Raw genomic sequence first — 23902 nt, 5'->3', positions numbered from 1 at the left:
AACATAGCAAACGATGATGAAGAATGGATTATAAGGAATATAAATGATAACATAGACAATTATATATTATTATTGTGAGGAAACAGAAATAATACTGAATTACAAATGTACCTTCAGCTTGGAAGTATATAAAAGTATAGGTGTGACGCAAAAGCAAATGCTAGATCAGCGTGAACAGTACGGGAGTACTGTTCACCTATTTATAGGCACAGGACACAGCCCATACAAAATTACATTTATGCCCTTTACATTTGATAATAATTCTATAGTAATCTATCGAGGTCTGAATAGCCTTTTCATCTTTAAGTCGGTTTCACTTTTTGCTACCACGCCGAAGCTTTCCTGCTCACACCTTCGACGCTGTATCAACCTTCGTATTATTCTGGTCTGCTGTGATACCGACTTGAGTCCGAAGATACCTGTTCACACATTATACTCTAGAAATACTGTCAAATCCTGTTTTTTGAGGACCTTCGTAAGCCGAAGGCCCCCAACAGGTGGGGCACCGGCCTCCGTGTGAAGATGCCACGCCGGTGCAAAAGCAGGACCACCCCAGAACACGAACGCCGCCCTAGCAGCGCGCGGCATCTGGGGCGGTCCTCCCGTGCACACGGCGCGGCAGCCGCCCTCCGGCAGGAGGGGCCGCCGAGAGCCAAGCCGACGAGCCCGACACGCTGGAGGTGACGACGCCAGCCGTCGATCAGCCCCGCGTTGTCGAATTCCGGGCCGCCCGCAGGGCCAGTGAGCGCCCTCTCCCTCGAATGCCGTGGGAGAGGGTGACCCACGGACCCGCGCGGGAGGTAGAGCGCCGGCTCAGCCCGGCCCCCACCCCAGCAAGGATGATGAACATCCTTGAAGCTGAGGGTGGGACCAAGATCGCAGCCCGGCTTACTTCTCCCCACCCAGGAGCTGGTGGTCGCCGTCTCGGGTGACCGCCGGCGGGGGGGGGGGGGGTACAGCCGGGCTGGCTGATGAAAATCCTTGAAGCCGAACGATGGCAGAAAGGTACCAACTCCCACGGAGTTGTGATCCTCCAACGATGAGGCGAAAAGACGGCGGGTATCCCCCATCCGGGGGCTTGGAAGGTGGAAAGACGCGATGCATAAGGGAGCGAGAAGACATGGTCGTCTTCCGGAAGGGGTCACCCTCCTTTTAAAGGCAACTCTCCCTACTTGTGCCCCCAACCGTCACGGGCTGAGTCTTCTCCAACACGCTCCAAGGCCCTCCCCTGCGGTGCGGGGGCTGGGTCCCGCATGTCATGCAAACCGGCTCAGAGCAGAAGAAGCCAAACTGCCGCGCGTGGTGCACACAACCGCCCAGCGGTTACAAGTGACCCTCCACTTTTGCCCAGACCAACGGGCGAAAGAGGTGGGCAGCCATGCAGGCGGCATGCAACCGCGCCAAGTGGACGCGCTTCTCCGACTCTCGACACGCCAGCATGGAGGCCCAGGCCCACGCGTCACGCAACCGGCGCGCCGGATGCTGCATGCAGGCGACTGCACCGCCACTTGCGCCACGACCGCGCCTCCTCGAGTGCGGAACCAATACCGCGACTCGAGGCGACCCAGCGCACGACCTAGCAGCGCCAGCCTGACGCAGCGGTCAATGCGGCCAAAAGTGGGCCGGCAGTAATGACGGTGGCAGGCGGACGGGAGCAGCGTTCACGCCGTCAGCCAAGCTCACGTCCCATCCGGGGGCAGCAAGAGAACCCCCTCTCACGGCGTGAAGACAACGCGCTCGTGATCCGTTCCTCGAATGGCTCGCGCACGCGCAACGGCCGCCCCGCCAACCACTCGTCCCGTCGCATTAACTCCGCGGCGGGACAAGCGGCGCTTCTGGCAGGAGCAGTGGGCGACGCTTCGCCTTCGCCGTAATAACTGCGAAAAAAGGTACGCCGCGTCGTTCGATTTTGTATCCTTTTCCTTTTTTCCTCTTTCTCTATCTCTTGCAGCAGGGACCGGGAAAGCGGGATACCCCGAAAAGGATCCTTCCCCGTGAAGGAACCAGGCTCCGAGCCTCCCTACTGATCAGAGGTTCGAAGGCTGGCCCCCCGAAGGGTTTGACAGCCGCCTCAGACCGCGTGGGCCCTACACCCACTACTGGTCAGAGGTTCGAAGGTCGGCCCCCCGAAGGGTTCCACGGCCGCCTCAGGCTACTCGGGCTCCGCGCCCATTACTGATCAGGGGTTCGAAGGCTGGCCCCCGAAGGGTTCACTATCGCCTCAGACGCCGAGCGAGGGATGACCATGGGTACGTTCGATACATAACCAAGGCTCGGGCTGCACTCCCGAGGTACCCTAGGACATTTCCGAGACCAGCGGGAGCGATCTTGTAACGGAATCCCATCAGAGGGAGGCATCGAGCCCTCGGACCCCGTCGCCAGGGGACCGGGTCCGGCAGATCACCCGCAGGTACTTTTAGGCGTGCCTCTGGGCCCCTAGCCGACCCCTAACGAACGGGGCACGGACGTCCACTCGGATTACCCGCTTGCAGCTCACCGGAGACACCATGTTCGGCGCCCATCGAGGGTAACATGGCGCTTTCCCCCCCTCCTTGCGGAAAGGCGACACAGGGGCGTATGCAAAAAGCCGAGTCTGTCCCTGATCGCCCTCTCGCCCTGTGCAGAGGCTCGGGGGCTGCTCTCGCAAACCCGGCTCCGGCCGAACCGTTGACAGCGTCAACATACCAGCCCGAGAACTTGGGCCCCGACCGTACACCCGGGCTACGGCCAGTTCGCATGAGGGAACAACCAGACCAGCCGAGGCATTACGCGAGGCATTAAGACCTCGAAGGAGTGAAACCACTCCTCCGAGGCCTCGGGGGCTACACCCGGCGGGTGCGCTCTTCTTTTCTCTCCTCTTGCCCTCTTCTTGTGGTACCTCTTCTTTTCTCTCCTCTTGCCCTTCTTGTCGTTATCCCTGTCACTATCACTTGATAATGGACATTTAGCAATAAAGTGACCGGGCTTACCACACTTGTAGCAAACCTTCTTGGAATGGGATTTGTAATCCTTCCCCTTCCATTGCTTGAGGATTTGGCGAAAGCTTTTGATGATTAAAGCCATCTCCTCATTGTCGAGCTTGGAGGCGTCAATTGGTTGTCTACTCGGTGTAGACTCCTCCTTCTCCTCCGTCGCCTTGAATGCCACCGGTTGTGCTTCGAACGTGGAGGGTTCATCAAGCTCGTTGATCTTCTTTGAGCCTTTAATCATACATTCAAAGCTCACAAAATTCCCGATTACTTCCTTGGGAGTCATTAGTGTGTATCTAGGATTACCACGAATTAATTGAACTTGAGTGGGGTTAAGGAAAATGAGAGATCTTAGAATAACCTTAACCACCTCGTGGTCGTCCCACTTCTTGCTCCCGAGGTTGCGCACTTGGTTCACCAAGGTTTTGAGCCGATTGTACATATCTTGTGGCTCCTCCCCTTGGCGAAGACGAAAGCGACCGAGATCCCCCTCGATCGTTTCCCGCTTGGTGATCTTGGTGAGTTCATCACCCTCGTGCGCGGTCTTGAGTAGGTCCCAAATCTCCTTCGCACTCTTCAACCCTTGTACCTTGTTATATTCCTCCTTACTTAGAGAGGCGAGGAGTATGGTTGTAGCTTGAGAGTTGAAGTGCTCGATTTGGGCCACCTCGTCCTCATCATAATTTTCATCCCCTACGGATGGTACATGTGCACCAAACTCAACAACATCCCATATACTTTTGTGAAGCGAGGTTAGATGAAATCGCATTAAATCACTCCACCTAGCATAATCTTCACCATTAAATGTTGGTGGTTTGCCTAATGGGACGGAAAGTAAAGGTGTATGTTTAGGAATGCGAGGGTAGCGTAGGGGAATCTTACTATACTTCTTGCGCTCTTGGCGCTTAGAAGTGACAGATGCCACGTCGGAGCCGTAGGTGGACGTTGATGAAGAATCGGTCTTATAGTAGACCACCTTCCTCATCCTCTTCTTCTTGTCCCCACTCTGATGCGGCTTGTGGGAAGAAGATTTCTCCTTCTTCTCTTTGTGGTGAGAAGAGGATTTCTTCTCCTTCCCTTTGGAGTGTGAAGAAGACTTCTTCCCTTTGGAGGAGTCCTTCTTCTTATCCTTTCTCTTGGTGCGGGACTCTTCCGATGAAGTGCTCCCGTGACTCGTAGTGGGCTTGTCGCCGGTCTCCATCTCCTTCTTGGCGTGATCTCCCGACATCACTTCGAGCGGTTAGGCTCTAATGAAGTACCGGGCTCTGATACCAATTGAAAGTCGCCTAGAGGGGGGTGAATAGGGCGAAACTGAAATTCTCAAAAATAATAACTGTCGGCGTTTCGAGACAGGGGGGTCCCTAAGCCGACGAGTGAGTGTGCTGCGTGCCCCAGCCCAGATGGGTCGAGCGCGTGGGCGAGCGCGAAGGGGGGAGAGGCGAGGTGGCCGGAGCCGAGCGTGAGAGAGGTGGAAGTCCCGCGGCCTTCGTGTTCGTCCCGCGCCCAGGTCGGGTGCGCTTGCAGTAGGGGGGTTACAAGCGTCCACGCGGGTGAGGGAAGCGAGCGGCCCCAAGAGAGCGCCTATCCCGTCCTCGGTCCCGCGCAGCCAACCTTCTCTAAGAAGGCCCTGGTCCTCCCTTTTATAGTCGTAAGGAGAGGATCCAGGTGTACAAAAAAGGGGGGTGTAGCAGAGTGCTACGTGTCTAGCGGAGAGAGAGCTAGCGCCCTAGGTACATGCCAATGTGGCAGCCGGAGAGGTCTTGGCACCTTGCTGGCGTGATGTCGTGGCTGTCGGAGGTGTGACGGAGCCTGGCGGAGGGACAGCTGTTGGAGCGGTCGAGTCCTTGCTGACGTCGCCCTGCTTCCGTAAGAGAGCTGGGGGCCGCCGTCGTCACAGAGCTTGTGGAGCGCCATCATTGCCCATCCGGCGGAGCTGGCCGGATGGGACGCCGGTCTTGTTCTCCGTGACCCGAGTCGATTCGGGGTAGGACGATGATGGCGCTCCCTGTTGACGTGGCGGGTCTGTGCCCTAAGCAGGGTGACGTGGGGGCTCCTCCGAAGCCGAGGTTGAGTCTGTCTTCTGTTGCCGAGGCCGAGTCCGAGCCATGGGGTCGGGCGAGGCGGAGGTCGTTCGGCCGATGCCAGGGCGGAGTCCGAGCCCTGGGGTCGGGCGAGGCGGAGTTTCGTCGTCTTCCGGGTCTTAGCCCGAGTCCGAGCCCTGGGGTCGGGCGGAGCGGAGTTCGCCGTCTTCCGGGTCTTTAGCCCGAGTCCGAGCCCTGGGGTCGGGCGGAGCGGAGTTCGCCGTCTTCCGGGTCTTAGCCCGAGTCCGAGCCCTGGGGTCGGGCGGAGCGGAGTTCGCCGTCTTCCGGGTCTTAGCTCGAGTCCGAGCCCTGGGGTCGGGCGGAGCGGAGTTCGCCGTGGCGCCTTTGGCAAGGCCTGACTGCCTGTCAGACTCACTCTGTCGAGTGGCACCGCAGTCGGAGTGGCACAGGCGGCGCTGTCCTTCTGTCAGACTGGTCAGTGGAGCGGCGGTCACTTCGGCTCTGCCGGGGGGGCGCGTGTCAGGATAAAGGTGTCAGGCCACCTTTGCGTTAAATGCTCCTGCAACTTGGTCAGTCGGTGTGGCGATTTAGTCAGGGTTGCTTCTGAGCGAAGCCAAGGCCTCGGGCGAGCCGGTGATGTGTCCGCCGTAAAAAGGGGGGGCCTCGGGCGAGACGGAAGTCTCTCGAGGTCGGCTGCCCTTGGCCGAGGCTAGGCTCGGGTGAAGCGTGATCGAGTCACTCGTGTGGACTGATCCCTGACTTAATCATACCCATCAGGCCTTTGCAGCTTTATGCTGATGGGGGTTACCAGCTGAGAATTAGGCGTCTTGAGGGTACCCCTAATTATGGTCCCCGACAGTAGCCCCCGAGCCTCGAAGGGAGTGATAGCACTCGCTTGGAGGCTTTCGTCGCACTTTTTTGCAAGGGGACCAGCCTTTCTCGGTTGCATTTTGTTCCGGTGGGTGCGCGCGAGCGCACCCGCCGGGTGTAGCCTCGAGGCCTCGGAGGAGTGGTTACACTCCTTCGAGGTCTTAATACCTCGCGTAATGCTTCGGCTGGTCTGGTCGTTCCCTCTGCGAACTGGCCGTAGCCCGGGTGCACGGTCGGGGCCCAAGCTCTCGGGCTGGTATGTTGACGCTGTCAACAGTTTGGCCGGAGCCGGTTTTTGCGAGAGCAGCCCCCGAGCCTCTGCACAGGGCGAGAGGACGATCAGGGACAGACTCGACTTTTTACATACGCCCCTACGTCGCCTTTCCGCAAGGAGGAGGGGGGGAGTGCGCCATGTTACCCTCGATGGGCACCGAACATGGTGTCTCCGGTGAGCTGCAAGCGGGTAATCCGAGTGGGCGTCCGTGCCCCGTTCGTTGGGGGTCGGCTAGGGGCCCAGAGGCACGCCCAAAAGTACCTGCGGGTGATTTGCCGGACCCGGTCCCCTGGCGACGGGGTCCGAGGGCTCGATGCCTCCCTCCGATGGGATTCCGTTACAAGATCATTCCCGCTGGTCTCGGAAATGTCCTAGGGTACCTCGGGAGCGCAGCCCGAGCCTCGGTTATGTATCGAACGTACCCCTGGTCATCCCTCGCTCGGTGTCTGAGGCGACTGTGAACCCTTCGGGGGCCAGCCTTCGAACCCCTGATCAGTAATGGGCGCGGAGCCCGAGTAGCCTGAGGCGGCCATGGAACCCTTCGGGGGGCTGGCCTTCGAACCCCTGACCAGTAGTGGGTGTCGGGCCCACGCGATCTGAGGCGACTGTTGAACCCTTCGGAGGGCCAGTCTTCGAACCCCTGATCAGTAGGGGGGCTCGGAGCCTGGTTCCTTCGCGGAGAAGGATCCTTTTCGGGGTATCCCCCTTTCCCGGTCCCTGTTGCAAGAGATAGAGAAAGAGGAAAAAGGAAAAGGATACGAAATCGAACGACGTGGCGTACCTTTTCTGACGCGGTTATTACGGCGAAGGTGAAGCGTCGCGCGCTCCTCCCGTCAGAGGCGCCGCCTGTCCCACCGCGGAGTTAATGCGACGGGGCGAGTGGTTGGCGGGGCGGCCGTTGCGCGTGCGCGATCCGTTCGAGGAACGGGTCACGGGTGCACCGTCTTCACGCCGTGGGAGGAGGCTCTCTTGCTGTCCCAGGAGGAGACGTGAGCCTGGCTGACGACGTGACTGCTGCGCCCGCCCGCCTGCCACCGCCATTGCTGCCGGCCCACTTTCGGTCGCTTTGACCAACGCGCCAGGTTGGCGCTGCTGGGTCGCCTCGAGTCGTGGCATGGGCTCCGCAACCGAAGAGGCGCGATGGTGGCACAAGTGGCGGTGCGGTTGCCTGCATGCAGCAACTGGCGCGCCGGTTGCTTGACGCGTGGGCCTGGGCTTCCAAGCTGGCGTGTCAGAAGTCGGAGAAGCGCGTCCACCTGGCGCGGTTGCATGCCGCCTGCATGGCTGCCCGCCCCTTCCGCCCGTTGGTCTGGGCAAAAGTGGGGGGTCGCTTGTAACCGCTGGACGGTCGTGCGCACCACGCGCGGCGGTTTGGCTTCTTCTGCCCTGAGCTGGTTTGCATGACATGCGGGACCCAGCCCCCGAGTCGTAGGTTTTGAACTTGTGGGTAGCGGATCTTGGTCTCGGACAGCACTTCGCTGACGAAGTAGACCGGCCTCTGAACGGGCAATGCATGCCCTTCCTCTTGCCTCTCGACCACAATCGCGGCGCTAACCACCTGAGTGGTCGCGGCGACGTAGACCAAGAGGGCTTCTCCATCCGCCGGGGGCACCAAGACAGGCGCCTTCGTAAGGAGCGCCTTCAGGTTGCCGAGGGCTTCCTCGGCCTCAGGTGTCCAAGCGAAACACTCGGCCTTCCTTAAGAGGCGGTACAGAGGCAGACCTCTTTCGCCGAGGCGTGAGATGAAGCGGCTCAGGGCCGCGAGGCATCCCATGACCCTCTGTACACCTTTTAAGTCCTTGATGGGTCCCATGCTGGTGATGGTCGCGATCTTCTCCGGGTTGGCTTCAATGCCTCGCTCGGAGACGATGAACCCTAGGAGCATGCCTCGGGGCACCCCGAAGACACACTTCTCAGGATTGAGCTTGACTCCTTTCGCCTTGAGACATCGGAATGTCACTTCAAGGTCAGAGAGGAGGTCGGGAGCCTTCCTTGTCTTGACTACGATGTCATCGACGTAGGCCTCGACCGTGCGACCGATGTGTTGGCCGAACACATGGTTCATGCACCGCTGGTACGTCGCGCCCGCATTCCTCAAACCGAACGGCATGGTGACATAGCAGTACATGCCGAACGGCGTGATGAAAGAAGTCGCGAGCTGGTCGGACTCTTTCATCCGGATCTGGTGATACCCTGAGTAGGCATCGAGGAAGGACAGGGTTTCGCACCCAGCGGTGGAATCCACGATTTGATCGATGCGAGATAGAGGGTAGGGAACCTTCGGACATGCTTTGTTGAGACCAGTGTAGTCTACACACATCCGCCATTTCCCCCCTTTCTTCCTCACAAGCACAGGGTTGGCAAGCCATTCGGGATGGAATACCTCTTTGATGAACCCTGCTGCCATTAGCTTGTGGATCTCTTCGCCAATCACTCTGCGCTTCTCCTCGTCGAATCGGCGCAGAGACTGCCTGACGGGTCGGGCTCCGGCCCGAATATCCAGCGAGTGCTCGGCGACATCCCTCGGTATGCCGGGCATGTCCGAGGGACTCCACGCAAAGACGTCGGCGTTTGCGCGGAGAAAGTCGACGAGCACTGCTTCCTATTTGGGGTCGAGCCCGGAACCGATCCGGATCTGCTTGGTGGTGTCGCTGCTGGGGTCAAGAGGGATGGCCTTAACCGTCTCTGCTGGCTCGAAGTTGCCAACATGGCGCTTCACGTCTGGCACCTCCTTGGAGAGGTTCTCCAGGTCGGCGATGAGGGCCTCGGACTCAGCGAGGGCCTCGGCGTACTCCACGCACTCCACGTCGCATTCGAACGCGTGTTTGTACGTGGGGCCGACGGTGATGACCCCGTTGGGGCCCGACATCTTGAGCTTCAGGTAGGTGTAGTTGGGGACGGCCATGAACTTCGCGTAGCATGGCCTCCCTAGCACGGCGTGGTAGGTTCCTCGGAACCCGACCACCTCGAACGTCAGGGTCTCCCTTCGGAAGTTGGAGGGCATCCCGAAGCAGACGGGGAGGTCGAGTCGCCCGAGGGGCTGGACGAGCTTCCCAGGGATGATCCCGTGGAAGGGCGCAGCGCCTGCTCGGACGGAGGACAGATCGACGCGCAGGAGCTTGAGGGTCTCGGCGTAGATGATGTTGAGGCAGCTGCCCCCATCCATCAGGACCTTGGTGAGCCTGACACTGCCGACAACGGGGTCGACGACGAGCGGGTATTTCCCCGGGCTCGGCACATGGTCGGGGTGGTCGGCCTGGTCGAAGGTGATGGGCTTGTCGGACCAGTCTAGGTAGACTGGCGCCGCCACCTTCACCGAGCAGACCTCCCGGCGCTCTTGCTTGCGATGCCGAGCCGAGGCGTTCGCCGCATGCCCTTCATAGATCATGAAGCAGTCGCGGACCTCGGGGAACTCTCCTGCTTGGTGATCTTCGTTCTTGTCGTCGTCGCGGGCCCTGCCACCCTTGGCGGGTGGCCCGGCCCTGTGGAAGTGACGCCGAAGCATAACGCACTCCTCGAGGGTGTGCTTGACGGGCCCCTGATGGTAGGGGCACGGCTCCTTGAGCATCTTGTTGAAGAGGTTTGCACCTCCGGGGGGCTTCCGAGGGTTCTTGTACTCGGCGGCGGCGACAAGGTCCGCGTCAGCGGCGTCGCGTTTCGATTGTGACTTCTTCTTGCCTTTCTTCTTGGCGCCGCGCGGAGCAGACGCCTCGGGAGCCTCTTCCGATGGGCGGCCCTAGGGCTGCTTGTCCTTTCGGAAGATAGCCTCGACCGCCTCCTGGCCAGAGGCGAACTTGGTGGCGATGTCCATCAGCTCGCTCGCCCTGGTGGGGGTCTTGCGACCCAGCTTGCTCACCAGGTCGCGGCAAGTGGTGCCGGCGAGGAACGCGCCGATGACATCCGAGTCGGTGATGTTGGGCAGCTCGGTGCGCTGCTTCGAGAATCGCCGGATGTAGTCCCGGAGCGACTCCCCCGGCTGTTGCCGGCAGCTTCGAAGGTCCCAGGAATTCCCGGGGCGCACGTATGTGCCCTGGAAATTGCCAGCGAAGGCTTGGACCAAGTCGTCCCAGTTGGAGATCTGCCCCGGAGGCAGGTGCTCCAACCAGGCACGAGCAGTGTCGGAGAGGAACAGGGGGAGGTTACGGATGATGAGGTTGTCGTCGTCCGTCCCACCCAGTTGGCAGGCAAGGCGGTAGTCCGCGAGCCACAGTTCCGGTCTCGTTTCCCCCGAGTACTTCGTGATAGTAGTCGGGGGTCGGAACCGGGTCGGGAATGGCGCCCGTCGGATGGCCCGACTGAAGGCCTGCGGACCGGGTAGTTCGGGCGAGGGACTCCGATCCTCCCCGCTGTCGTAGCGCCCCCCACGCCTGGGGTGGTAGCCTCGGCGCACCCTTTCGTCGAGGTGGGCCCGACGGTCGCGTCGATGGTGCTCGTTGCCGAGGTGGCCCGGAGCCGCAGGCGCGGTGTTGCGCGTGCGCCCGGTGTAGACCGAGGCTTCCCGCATGAATCGGGAAGTCGCGGCGTGAGGTTCCGAGGGATATCCCTGCCTTCGGGAGGCAGTGCTCTCGGCCCGTCGGGCCGCAGCGCCTTCCAGGAGATTCTTGAGCTCTCCCTGGATTCGCCGACCCTCGGTGGTTGATGACTCCGGCATCGCGCGGAGGAGCATTGCTGCGGCTGCCAGGTTCTGACCAACCCCGCTAGATGCGGGCGGTGGCCTGACCCTGACATCGTTGGCGACGCGGTGCTGGAGACCTTGGGGCAGGTGACGTATTTCTCCGGGCAGGGGTTGGCCCGCCCATACCTGCCCGACGTCCCGACGGATCGGCTCAAGCGCTCCTGTTCCCTCGTTGAGCCTGGCCTGCGCCTCGCGGACTTGCTCGAGTTGTGGGTCGTAACCCCCCGCCGGAGCGGGGACCACAACTAGCTCTCGTGGGATGTCGGCGCGAGGCACCGGCCTAGGAAGATCACCGTCCTCCGGCATGCCGAGATGGTTGCCTTCGGAGGGATCCCCTAGCTCGATGTGGAAACATTCGCGGCTTGGGCCGCAGCTCTCGTTGCCAAGGCTGTGGCTTCCGTCGGAACAGTCGGAGAGGCAGTAGTCGCATGCGGTCATGAAGTCCCGCACGGCACTGGGGTTGCCAAGTCCGGAGAAATCCCAACAGATGCTGGGATCGTCATCTTCCTCGGACCCAGAGGGCCCGTAGGTCGAGACGTCCGTCAGCCGGTCCCAAGGCGACCGCATACGAAACCCCAGTGGGGTTGCACTCGCCTCAATGAGAGCGCCCGCCAAAACGAGGTCGTTTGGCGGGTTGAGGCCGAGTCGAAATGACGCAAGATGGGAGTTAGTCGGTACCTTTTGGTCGACGAGGAGCGACGTAGTCACATCGGGGACTGGTTGCACCGTCATCTCAGGTACAAGGGCGACGTCCTGCAGGCTTTCCGCGAGCGCGCCGGCGTCGTCTTCTTGCTCGGGGTCAGCGTGTCGCGGGGGGACGGCGCCTGCCTCCGTCTTGAACGCGAGGTCGACGTCCGGCGTGCCCTCCGTCGGGGCGTCGGGGGCGTCGATTCGCTCGACGGCCAACGAAGCGCGGCCTCCCGCTTGGCCTTGATGGCCCCGCCTCCTCCTCCGTTGGCGGGGGAGAGAACGGAGCGAGCTCGAATGTTGCTCTTCCACCACGTGGGGAAGATGTCGTCGATTCCGCCACCGGCGGGCGGGTTGTTGGCCGCCATTGTCGTTGTCGCGCGGCGGTGGAAGAAGTATCATGTTGTAGCTGCCGTCGAAGGACATGAACTCAAGAGTCCCGAAACGAAGCACCGTCCCGGGCCGGAGAGGTTGCTGGAGACTGCCCATCTGGAGCTTGACGGGGAGCTGTTCGTCAGCACGCAGCAGGCCCCTACCTGGCACGCCAACTGTCGGCGTTTCGAGACAGGGGGGTCCCTAAGCCGACGAGTGAGTGTGCTGCGTGCCCCAGCCCAGATGGGTCGAGCGCGTGGGCGAGCGCGAAGGGGGGAGAGGCGAGGTGGCCGGAGCCGAGCGTGAGAGAGGTGGAAGTCCCGCGGCCTTCGTGTTCGTCCCGCGCCCAGGTCGGGTGCGCTTGCAGTAGGGGGGTTACAAGCGTCCACGCGGGTGAGGGAAGCGAGCGGCCCCAAGAGAGCGCCTGTCCCGTCCTCGGTCCCGCGCGGCCAACCTTCTCTAAGAAGGCCCTGGTCCTCCCTTTTATAGTCGTAAGGAGAGGATCCAGGTGTACAAAAAAGGGGGGTGTAGCAGAGTGCTACGTGTCTAGCGGAGAGAGAGCTAGCGCCCTAGGTACATGCCAATGTGGCAGCCGGAGAGGTCTTGGCACCTTGCTGGCGTGATGTCGTGGTTGTCGGAGGTGCGACGGAGCCTAGCGGAGGGACAGCTGTTGGAGCGGTCGAGTCCTTGCTGACGTCGCCCTACTTCCGTAAGAGAGCTGGGGGCCGCCGTCGTCACAGAGCTTGTGGAGCGCCATCATTGCCCATCCGGCGGAGCTGGCCGGATGGGACGCCGGTCTTGTTCTCCGTGACCCGAGTCGATTCGGGGTAGGACGATGATGGCGCTCCCTGTTGACGTGGCGGGTCTGTGCCCTAAGCAGGGTGACGTGGGGGCTCCTCCGAAGCCGAGGTTGAGTCTGTCTTCTGTTGCCGAGGCCGAGTCCGAACCATGGGGTCGGGCGAGGCGGAGGTCATTCGGCCGAGGCCAGGGCGGAGTCCGAGCCCTGGGGTCGGGCGAGGCGGAGTTTCGTCGTCTTCCGGGTCTTAGCCCGAGTCCGAGCCCTGGGGTCGGGCGGAGCGGAGTTCGCCGTCTTCCGGGTCTTTAGCCCGAGTCCGAGCCCTGGGGTCGGGCGGAGCGGAGTTCGCCGTCTTCCGGGTCTTAGCCCGAGTCCGAGCCCTGGGGTCGGGCGGAGCGGAGTTCGCCGTCTTCCGGGTCTTAGCCCGAGTCCGAGCCCTGGGGTCGGGCGGAGCGGAGTTCGCCGTGGCGCCTTTGGCAAGGCCTGACTGCCTGTCAGACTCACTCTGTCGAGTGGCACCGCAGTCGGAGTGGCGCAGGCGGCGCTGTCCTTCTGTCAGACTGGTCAGTGGAGCGGCGGTCACTTCGGCTCTACCGGGGGGGCGTGTGTCAGGATAAAGGTGTCAGGCCACCTTTGCGTTAAATGCTCCTGCAACTTGGTCAGTCGGTGTGGCGATTTAGTCAGGGTTGCTTCTGAGCGAAGCCAAGGCCTCGGGCGAGCCGGTGATGTGTCCGCCGTAAAAAGGGGGGGGCCTCGGGCGAGACGGAAGTCTCTCGAGGTCGGCTGCCCTTGGCCGAGGCTAGGCTCGGGTGAAGCGTGATCGAGTCACTCGTGTGGACTGATCCCTGACTTAATCGTACCCATCAGGCCTTTGCAGCTTTATGCTGATGGGGGTTACCAGCTGAGAATTAGGCGTCTTGAGGGTACCCCTAATTATGGTCCCCGACAATAACTACAAGCCGGGTTAGCGTTAGAAATATAATAGAGTCCGCGAGAGAGGGTGCAAAACAAATCGCAAGCGAATAAAGAGTGTGACACGTGGATTTGTTTTACCGAGGTTCGGTTCGCAAACCTACTCCCCGTTGAGGAGGCCACAAAGGCCGGGTCTCTTTCAACCCTTACCCTCTCTCAAACGGTCCCTCGGACCGAGTGAGCTTCTCTTCTCAAATCAAAACCGGAAACAAAACTTCCCCGCAAGGGCCACCACACAATTGGTGCCTCTTGCCTTGGTTACAATTGAGTTTTGATCACAAGAACAAGTGAGAAAGAAAAGAAGCAATCCAAGCGCAAGAGCTCAAAAGAACACGGCAAATCTCTCTCGCTAATCACTAAAGCCTTGTGTGGAATTAGAGAGGATTTGATCACTTTGGGTGTGTCTAGAATTGAATGCCTAGCTCTTGTAAGTGGTTGAGAAGTGGAAAACTTGGATGCAATGAATGGTGGGTGGTTGGGGGTATTTATAGCCCCAACCACCAAACTAGCCGTTTGGTGGGGCTGTCTGTCGAATGGTGCACCGGACAGTCCGGTGCACACCGGACATGTCCGGTGCGCCAGCCACGTCACCAAAGCCGTTGGGTTCTGACCATTGGAGCTCTGACTTCTAGGCCCGCCTGGATGTCCGGTGGCGCACCGGACATGTACTGTAGAGTGTCCGGTGCGCCAGCATGGGCGTGCCTGACTTCTGCGCGTGCTGGCGCGCAATAAATGCGCTGCAGGTAGCCGTTGGCGCCGAAATAGTTGTTGCCCCGCAGATACACCGGACAGTCCGGTGTACACCGGACAGTCCGGTGAATTATAACAGAGCAGCTGAAGTGAATTCCCGAAGCTGGCGAGTTCCTGAGGCCGCTCTTCCTTGGAGCACCGGACACTGTCCGGTGTACACCGGACAGTTCGGTGAATTATAGCGGAGTTGCCTCTGGAATTTCCCGAAGGTGACGAGTTTGAGTTGGTGTCCTCTGGTGCACCGGACATGTCCGGTGGCACACCGGACAGTCCGGTGCGCCAGACCAGAGGTGCCTTCGGTTGCCCATTTGCTCTTTTGTTGAACCCAATACTTGGTTTTTTTATTGGCTAAATGTGAACCTTTGGCACCTGTATAACTTGTACACTAGAGCAAACTAGTTAGTCCAATTTGAAAGGGAAATGTGCCCTTGGGCCATTTCTAAGTATTTTGGTGATTTAGTGTCCAACACAAGTGCCTAAGTGTAAAAAGGTGGACAAAGTACAAATCAAGAATAAAGGTATGTTTCTCAGACTTAGTACATTGTTTTATGGACTAATGTATTGTGTCTAAGTGCTGGAAACAGGAAAAATCCAATTGAAAATGCCTTGGCTCGAGCAGCCAAGAATCTGCTCAGTCTGGGAGCACCGGACTGTCCGGTGGTGCACCGGACAGTGTCCGGTGTGCCAGGCTGGCTCGAGCAAAGTGGCTGCTCTCGGGACTTCGACGGCGGTGTACGACTATAATTCACCAGACTGTCCGGTGGTGCACCGGACTGTCCGGTGGGCCGTTCACAGGCGAACTCGTCGCTCTCGGGAATTCATCAACGGCGTACTGCTATAATTCACCGGACTGTTCGGTGTGCACCGGACTGTCCGGTGAGCCAACGGTCGGCCGGGCCAACGATCGGCCGCGCGATCTGCGCGGGACACGTGGCCGAGCCAACGGCTAGAAGGGGGCACCGGACTGTCCGGTGTGCACCGGACATGTCCGGTGCGCCAACGGCTCTCAGGCTGCCAACGGTCGAATGCGCCTTTTTTGGAAGGAAATCGGGCACCGGACAGTGTCCGGTGTGCACCGGATTGTCCGGTGCGCCAGTCGACAGAAGGCAAGATCAGCCTTCCTAGATTGCTCTCAACGGCTCCTAGCTGCCTTGGGGCTATAAAAGGGACCCCTAGGCGCATGGAGGAGTACCCAAGCATTCCTACAACATTCCTAAGCACCAAGACATCGATTTCGTGCCTTTGATTCTTTGCGATAGCAATTAGAGCTCTAGTTGAGTGGTGAACTCATTGAGTTGTGTTGTGAGCTCTCGTTGCGACTTGTGTGCATGGTGTTACTGTGATTTCTTGTCTTGAGTGTGTTGCTAATCCCTCCCTTGCTCTGTGCTTCTTTGTGAACTTTAAGTGTAAGGGCGAGAGGCTCCAAGTTGTGGAGATTCCTCGCAAACAGGATTGAGAAAAAGCAAGCAAAACACCGTGGTATTCAAGTGGGTCTTTGGACCGCTTGAGAGGGGTTGATGTGGCGGAACCGCCCGAATTATTCCAGCTTAAGTGCCCAAGTTACACCCGCAAGGGCAGCAACACACTTAAACCGGAATAACCCGTCAGTCCCTCGGATCTAGTCCGACAAGGCCACTTATCCAGGATCGAATACCACTAGCTCACTCGAAGGTGAGGCACAGAGAAATACAATAAAACATAATACCACAATTTAATAAGTATCATAATTGATTACATTATCAGAGTTTCAAAAATGATAAACATAAATTTATTGCAGCGGAAATAACTAACGGAGAAAACCGAGTAACATGGCGAAGCCTGGCCACACTACTCCTCCTGGTCCTCTCCTGCGGAAGCAGTAACCCACTCGACCATCTATCCCGGTGGCAGGGATGGAGGCCAAGTCACACCATCAACTAAAGCAAGGAGGTACCTGCAAAAATGGTGCCACAAGCAAGGCTGAGTATACTAATACTCAGCTAGACTTACCCGGTGTGAGGAGTCTACTCCTCTACCTCTAGACATGCAGCTGTTTGGCTGAGGGGTTTGGTGCCAAAAGCACTAGCTGAATCTAAAAATCAAGTTTTAGCTTTGTCAAGTTTAAGTGTGACTCTCTTAAGACTAAACGTGTACTATCTACTCATTCATGGTATCAAGCAAATTTAACAATCAACATCTTTTGCTACATTATCACATTTCCACTTGTTACTCAATGCAGTACAATGGATCAAGCAGTCTCATTAGCTGCGAGAAGCAGACGATTCGAATCGAGTTTTTATCCTTGCAAGGTAAACCTAAACACACGACGTGGTGAGGCACTCTGTCCCCACACACATCAACCATCCCCATCGATTCCCCATCAGCAGATCAGGGCTCACCGCCTTGGCGTACAATGCCCCACTGACCCCGACTGGCCGTCGTGCAGTGACCGCACTTGTACCCACCATAACCGGAATGGGAGACCTCGTCTCAGGTCGCGTGAGGGGTAAAGTCCACTGCCAGGTTCAATCAGGTACTAGGCTTACCGATTTACCATATTTCTCGGTATGTGTTTAGTACGTTCAAACGCTTGACACAGGTATCCGCACGTTAATCCTTATTCCATTTTCCATCTCGTGAACAACCAATCCCCATGGTTTGTTGTCCACCAACTAGTATCATGACAGTGTGAAAGTGGGTACAATCAATTCCTGATCTCGCGCGAGTGCTAGAAAAATCACTCGTCTTCTACCGAGATCCTAATTAAATAAAGCAACTACTCGACCTGTCATACTAGTATTCATCTCAAAAGGATTCCTGAGATCATGCAACTAGGGTTTCAAACAATTCCTACACTTAAGTGCACAATCAATCCTACAATCATTAAGTGAAGTAAAATAGCATAAATAACAGGTTATGCATAAAACCGGGGCTTGCCTTTAATTTAACACTTAGATAGTGTTTGCTGGGGGGTACTCGCTTGGCGAGCATCCACTAGTTAAGTCCATCCTTCAGGTCGTCCACCACGGCATCTTGTGGTTGGCACCACATCACTGGCTCGATCATCATCTCTCGGTCCTATATGAGGTGCAAGATGCATATGTATGAATATAATGAAAGTAGCACAAAAATAGCACAAGATATACCAAGACACAGTGGCGAACTAAACATTAAAGTGGAAGACACCGTTGATAACTACATGTTAGCTTTAGTTATCTACACGTCGTCGGCGTTCAACATTAACACCATTAAAAAGATGACAACATTTTATTTATTTACGCAACATGACCACGACATCACAAGTACACGCATTTAATACGCTCACCTTAATCGTTCATTTGTTCTTCTATTGACCGTACAAGAGCAACCAATACAACGTAAGTTTAAATAGGACCTAGGCATTCATGTCTATGAACTCCTATATCACAATCAACTAGAGAAGAAACAAATAAAACAGGACACTTAGGCAATATTAAGCTTAGTCATGGCAAGTCTACATTTATTTAAGTGCTAACCAAACATTTTTAGCCAAACGGGTGAACTAACAATCAAATGAGCACTAGCAGAATTTTTGGACAGCAATACAGCAGTTGCTTGTTTTAATCATAACTCTTCAATGGTTTGTCCAAAAATATCAAACTAGGACTTTCTGGAAAGCTTAAAAAGTGCTCTACAACTTTGGTATTGTCATCACAACCTGATTAAACACTTAGCAAGGTCGAATTGTGCAAACACAGCAGCTCTGTCTAGATTTGGACAGATTCAGACTTGCAGTTTCAAAAATTCACAACAAAAGATTCAGACATCCAAACAAAGTGATCTTAGACTTTCTGGAAAGCTAATCAAAGGTTCTACAAATTATTTATAAACATCACTGGCTGGTTTAACAGGTATCAAGGGTAAAATACACTATGAAGGCTGTGCTGTCCAGAACTAGACAGATTCAGTCTTCACACTTCAAACACATGTAACTTAATCTTCAGACCACCAAAAAGAGTGATCCAAGACTTTTTGGAAATCTCAGCAAAATCACTACATAACTTTTATAATCACCAAGAATTGATTCTATGTTAACTGAATCAAACAATTCAGTTTTCGAAATCTGTTCTGTAAGTGGACAGAACACAGCAACCAAGTTGTAAAATTCATAACTCTTAAACCGTCGGGCCTTTAGTTATGAAATTTTAATACAAGCAAGATAATAAAAGCGTCTACAACTTTCTTATAATCTACAAGGACTGATTCAAACATTAACTTAAGCAAACAGTACAGTCTCTGAAATCTGTACATAATTTGGACAGATTCAGTTACTGAATTTGTAAAAAGCACAACTCCTAAACGGTCAGACCTATGGCTGTCAAAATTTAACACCAGCACGATAATAAAGTTATCTACCACTTTTCTATAGCACATATCTACAGAAAACACAATTTAGTTCATCAAGCATACAGCACACCGAAAATAGTACGTGCAGCCCAAAACAGCAATCAACACATTTCAGCTTCTATACAATTCAAGAATTGCCGCGTTCTAGAGACTTGAATTATTATAACACTTTGACATTTGTTAGAGTTAAAATAACCAAGTGAGAACTAACAAGTGAACTTACAAATTTTTATCTGTGTCATTATGAGCACTAGAAGTACTATATTTAATTAACAACGCATTCTCCCCAATAATCGATATCGAAGTGTTGTTCACACAATAATTTGTATTTTAACTTAAACCTCACATGAGCACTAATACTTTTTACCCGCGACCATAACCATATACATTTAGACCACAACAAGTAATTTACCGTGATTACGAGCTAAACCAAGTCATCTAACAAGTCGACTAACTAGAGCAACGACACAACCCGCTATCAGCATACACGTCGGCTTGCCTATTATGATCGCAGACTGAGACACAACATACACTTCAACATTTCTGCAATCATACATATTTATCATATGAACAGAGTATTCTAATAATGATCCCAAAACAACTAACTCCATTACACTATATGCAAGACATAATTTAACGAACACCAATTTCGCATCGACTTGACTCGACTTATAAACATAGAGGAATTGATGACTACCTTGGCATGTCACCACCTCTCTATTCAAGCAAAGACAATTTCTACCTGCAACGACCAACATTCATATCAAGCACACTTTATTTTACCTTGTCTCGCATACAACCATATTGTGGCGTGCACTCGAGACATTACTGTTTAACTTAACGCCGTCACTACTACAGCGCATTTCGGCACACACAATCATCCACCGATTCGCCCTCCGCATAATTGAGATAGACATTTTTAATTCTCGTCACCACATCAGACAAGCACAACTCGACTATCCTCCAATTTTTCCTACGCAACCATGCCACCTTTTTCTCATACATTCTTCTCTCATGAAAACTCTAATCTACACATGTTCATATCCACGCACATAATTACAAGCGCATCCTAGACATCGATCTCCTCCTTAAAATTTAATCGAGAGACATGCACACATGTACATACACGATACCGACCAATTTTTTTTACAAGTAGAACAAACCACAAGGAAAATAACCTGAGCAAAATGGGACTAGTCCCAGGGGGCTGTCCACATGGCTCATTTCGCCGAACGGGCAAGGCGCGAAACGCGTCGTCGACCACTAGCTGCGATTAGACACACACAACGGTTCAACATTTTTACCGAGCACACAAAAAAATGTGATAGCAGCAAGAGGAGCGGGGTGTCTCACCGGGGGTCGACGACGTCGCGAGCGGGGCTGCGCCAAAAACAGTGAACACCCGGCGAGCGTCACGGTGTGCTGCAATAACACATCTCCCTTACATTATGCCGAGCACTTGGCATGCGCGCAGCGTTAGCAGCGAGGAAGCCGGGGCTGCAGGACAGCGGCGTTTCGCCGAGGAGATGCGCAGCGAGGGGAGGTGGGGCGAGCTGTTGCTACGCGAGGGAGAATGAGCAGGGGAAAAGAAGGGGCGCCCTGCTGCAGGTAGAAGAACTCGTGGGGTCCTGGTGGAGGTCGCTGGCCAGGTCAAGGACGACGCCGGTCAGGGACGGCTGGACCTAGGAACGTCGCTGCTGGCTTGAACAGGGCTGCACGTGGGGAGGAGGACTTCCTGCTGCCGTGCCTGAAGGGGGCGCCAAGGGGAGAGAAGGTGGCGCCATGGGAAGCTCCAAGTAGGGGGAAGAAGGGAGAGGGGCGCCATGGTTGGGAGCTCGGCGGCCATGGGAGGTCCCTGCGCACACACAGGAACAGAGGGAAGAAATGGTGGGGGAAAAAAGGGAGGACGCCGTGGGGTGGTGCCATGGAGGCCCTGCTCCTGCGCGCTGGGGAGGAGGAAGGGAGGAGACGCCATGGACAGGGAGCTCCCTCCCTGCGCGCTGGCTGCTGTGCGTGGGAGGAAGAAGGGCTGCTGCGTGAGTGAAGAAGACAGGGAGGAAGAAAGTGGCGGCTAGGGGGGTAGATGAATAAAATCCAATTTGCAAGGGGAGAGGGGTTCTATTTATAGAAGGAGCCATAGGGTTAGGGTTCCCTTAGTGGGCCTAATGGGCTGGAATGGGCTTGGCCCAAAACACGCAATCGGGCTGCGCTAAATATTTTTCGGAATAAAATACTCCTGCGGAATTCGTTTTTTTACAGATAACAGAGCGAACTAAAGTTCAGACGAACGGACGAATGGACGATTGAGCGGTTGATTCGGACAAGAGTCTAATTTGATTTCGCTCGAACATAATTTCCTACGCGTGATTCGAAAATAAATCATCCTGAGATTTGATCAGCTTTCGGATTTTTAGTCGAAGAAGGCGAATCGTGACATTTTAAAATCGTCGCCGATGTTGAATTTTGAAATCGGATTGGACATAGAGGTGTTAAGCCGAGTCGGATAAGAATTAATTAGAGGGCGACATCCTGAGTATCTCGTTGGAGAATACGGACCCGAATAAAATAGTCGAACATAGATCGAAGTTTTCGTGGAATTAGATTCGGGCTCAGATCAGATAACAGTCGTCGAGAGTTTGATTTTAAAGAGCTTCAGATGAGATTTATAATTCGAGAATGATTATCGAGTTTGCATTCGTCGGGAATAAAAGTTTTTAACAGGCTCCAAATTGGCATTCTGTGAGATTGAATAATTTCGAATTCGGCGAAATGTGAATGAATAATCAGAGACATACGCGAGCGAGAAAGAGAAATTTTTACTGAGCACCCGAGATTAGGATTAATCTCCCGACATAATGCGAAATTGACACATGGGGTGTCACAGCCTTCCCCCCTTAAAAAGAATCTCGTCCCGAGATTCGAATGAGGATCTTTAAGGGCGGAGAAGCATGTAACTCCCAGACTGGAGATAGATGCAAATTCATGAGATGGGATCTGACAAGATACTGAAGATGGATTTGAGAGAATATCACGACATATTGAGACGAAATGCAGTGATCATTCTGAGAGAGTGTCCACAAAAGATAGTACATCGGTATAGCCTCGTAATGGATCACAACTATTAACCATGACACCAGCGCGTGCCGAGCAGCTCATCCTTGTGTGCGCGCCCACAGGAGGCTCTCGGTTTCGTCGCGGCACCATCGGTCGTTAGTCATGACATCATTACCAAACGCAACCAATAAGAAATTCACATAGCACTGGTAGTTGGAGCCTAAGGGAGTATGGCTCAGAAAAATAAGAATGTGACCAGAATTGAAGCAGAGATTGCTGGCAAAAAGAGCATCACATGAGAATTTTCTTCACTCTGAGAACTATTTCTTGATCATCATGTGGATTATTAGCCAAAGATTGATACGATATTTGATATGAAAAGGAACCAATCATGAGGTCGAGATTGATAAGCTTTTAGAGACATGAGAGATCCAAAGATAACAGCAACATCAATTAATCCACCTGGATATGTCGTTTAGAGATAAGTTGATAAAACAAGCGTCATGATCCTCGGAGAAGGGGTATGAGAATGACCAGAAATGAGAGATTTAGGCAAGATCAACATTCGATACTTGAGAACGGGTCATAGCAGATAACCAGATAACGAGGCAGAATCATTAAAGGATCCAGGGATTCGGATGATAAAGCCACAACATGATTCACAAGGAAAGAGATCACCAGATCCATGCGAAAGGAGAGGTAGGCAAACAGGATCGGCTAGGATGATCAATAGAAATGTTATAATGTTTCGGGACAGGATCTATGGAAAGAAACATGGCCTTGATAGGGTTTGCGCAACTAGACACCAAACAACAATTTTTTTTGACATAACCACGTGCACAAGGGAGTTTCGATTTGGCTAGCGGTTAAGCAATGGGGGTCTACAAGTTGTGTAGGTGCAACTTCAGGGTAAAACACACAAGGGTTAGAAAACACTAACACAAGCATAAATATTTTTTTGAGGTTTCAATTGCTAAACTCAAGGTTGTTTGGGTGGGGTCTTTTTATGAGGAAACAAACAACATTTTTTTTGCAAAAAGGGTTGAACAATTACAATACCACCTAAATAGCAAGGCAAGAGAATCACATAACACAACCTAGCAAGACTTACTAATTAGGCAAGAGATAAGGCAATTCTTATATTTCATAACATAGCAATACAACACATTATTCAAAAATTCTTATTATTGGAATAAAGGTGAGAGAAGCATGTTGGAGCACAAGAGACATTTAAAATGCGACAATCATGATGCATGCTCATTCTAGTCGTCTTCTCAGACCTAACTAAATTTTCGGGTGCTCCTACAGCATCCCTTCTAATAGTAGTAATAGCCTTTATGGCCTATATAAATAGCCACCTAGCTACCCATCTATTTCCTAAGGCTTCACGTCCTAGGTCTAACCTTATCGTCCTGACGATCTATCCAACTTTGGTTTCTAGCAAGTTTTACTTAAAAAAAAGGTTGGTAATCATGACTTATTGACTTCTCTGTGATGGTATTCGCTCCGATACCAGCTGTGGCGGAACCGCCCAAATTATTCCAGCTTAAGTGCCCAAGTTACACCCGCAAGGGCAGCAACACACTTAAACCGGAATAACCCGTCAGTCCCTCGGATCTAGTCCGACAAGGCCACTTATCCAGGATCGAATACCACTAGCTCACTCGAAGGTGAGGCACAGAGAAATACAATAAAACATAATACCACAATTTAATAAGTATCATAATTGATTACATTATCGGAGTTTCAAAAATGATAAACATAAATTTATTGCAGCGGAAATAACTAACGGAGAAAACCGAGTAACATGGCGAAGCCTGGCCACACTACTCCTCCTGGTCCTCTCCTGCGGAAGCAGTAACCCACTCGACCATCTATCCCGGTGGCAGGGATGGAGGCCAAGTCACACCATCAACTAAAGCAAGGAGGTACCTGCAAAAATGGTGCCACAAGCAAGGCTGAGTATACTAATACTCAGCTAGACTTACCCGGTGTGAGGAGTCTACTCCTCTACCTCTAGACATGCAGCTGTTTGGCTGAGGGGTTTGGTTGCCAAAAGCACTAGCTGAATCTAAA

The sequence above is a fragment of the Zea mays genome, chromosome 1, assembly GCF_902167145.1.
Source record: "Zea mays cultivar B73 chromosome 1, Zm-B73-REFERENCE-NAM-5.0, whole genome shotgun sequence".
NCBI classification, from domain to species: Eukaryota; Viridiplantae; Streptophyta; class Magnoliopsida; order Poales; family Poaceae; genus Zea; species Zea mays.
Note: the sequence above shows the minus strand (reverse complement) of the source record.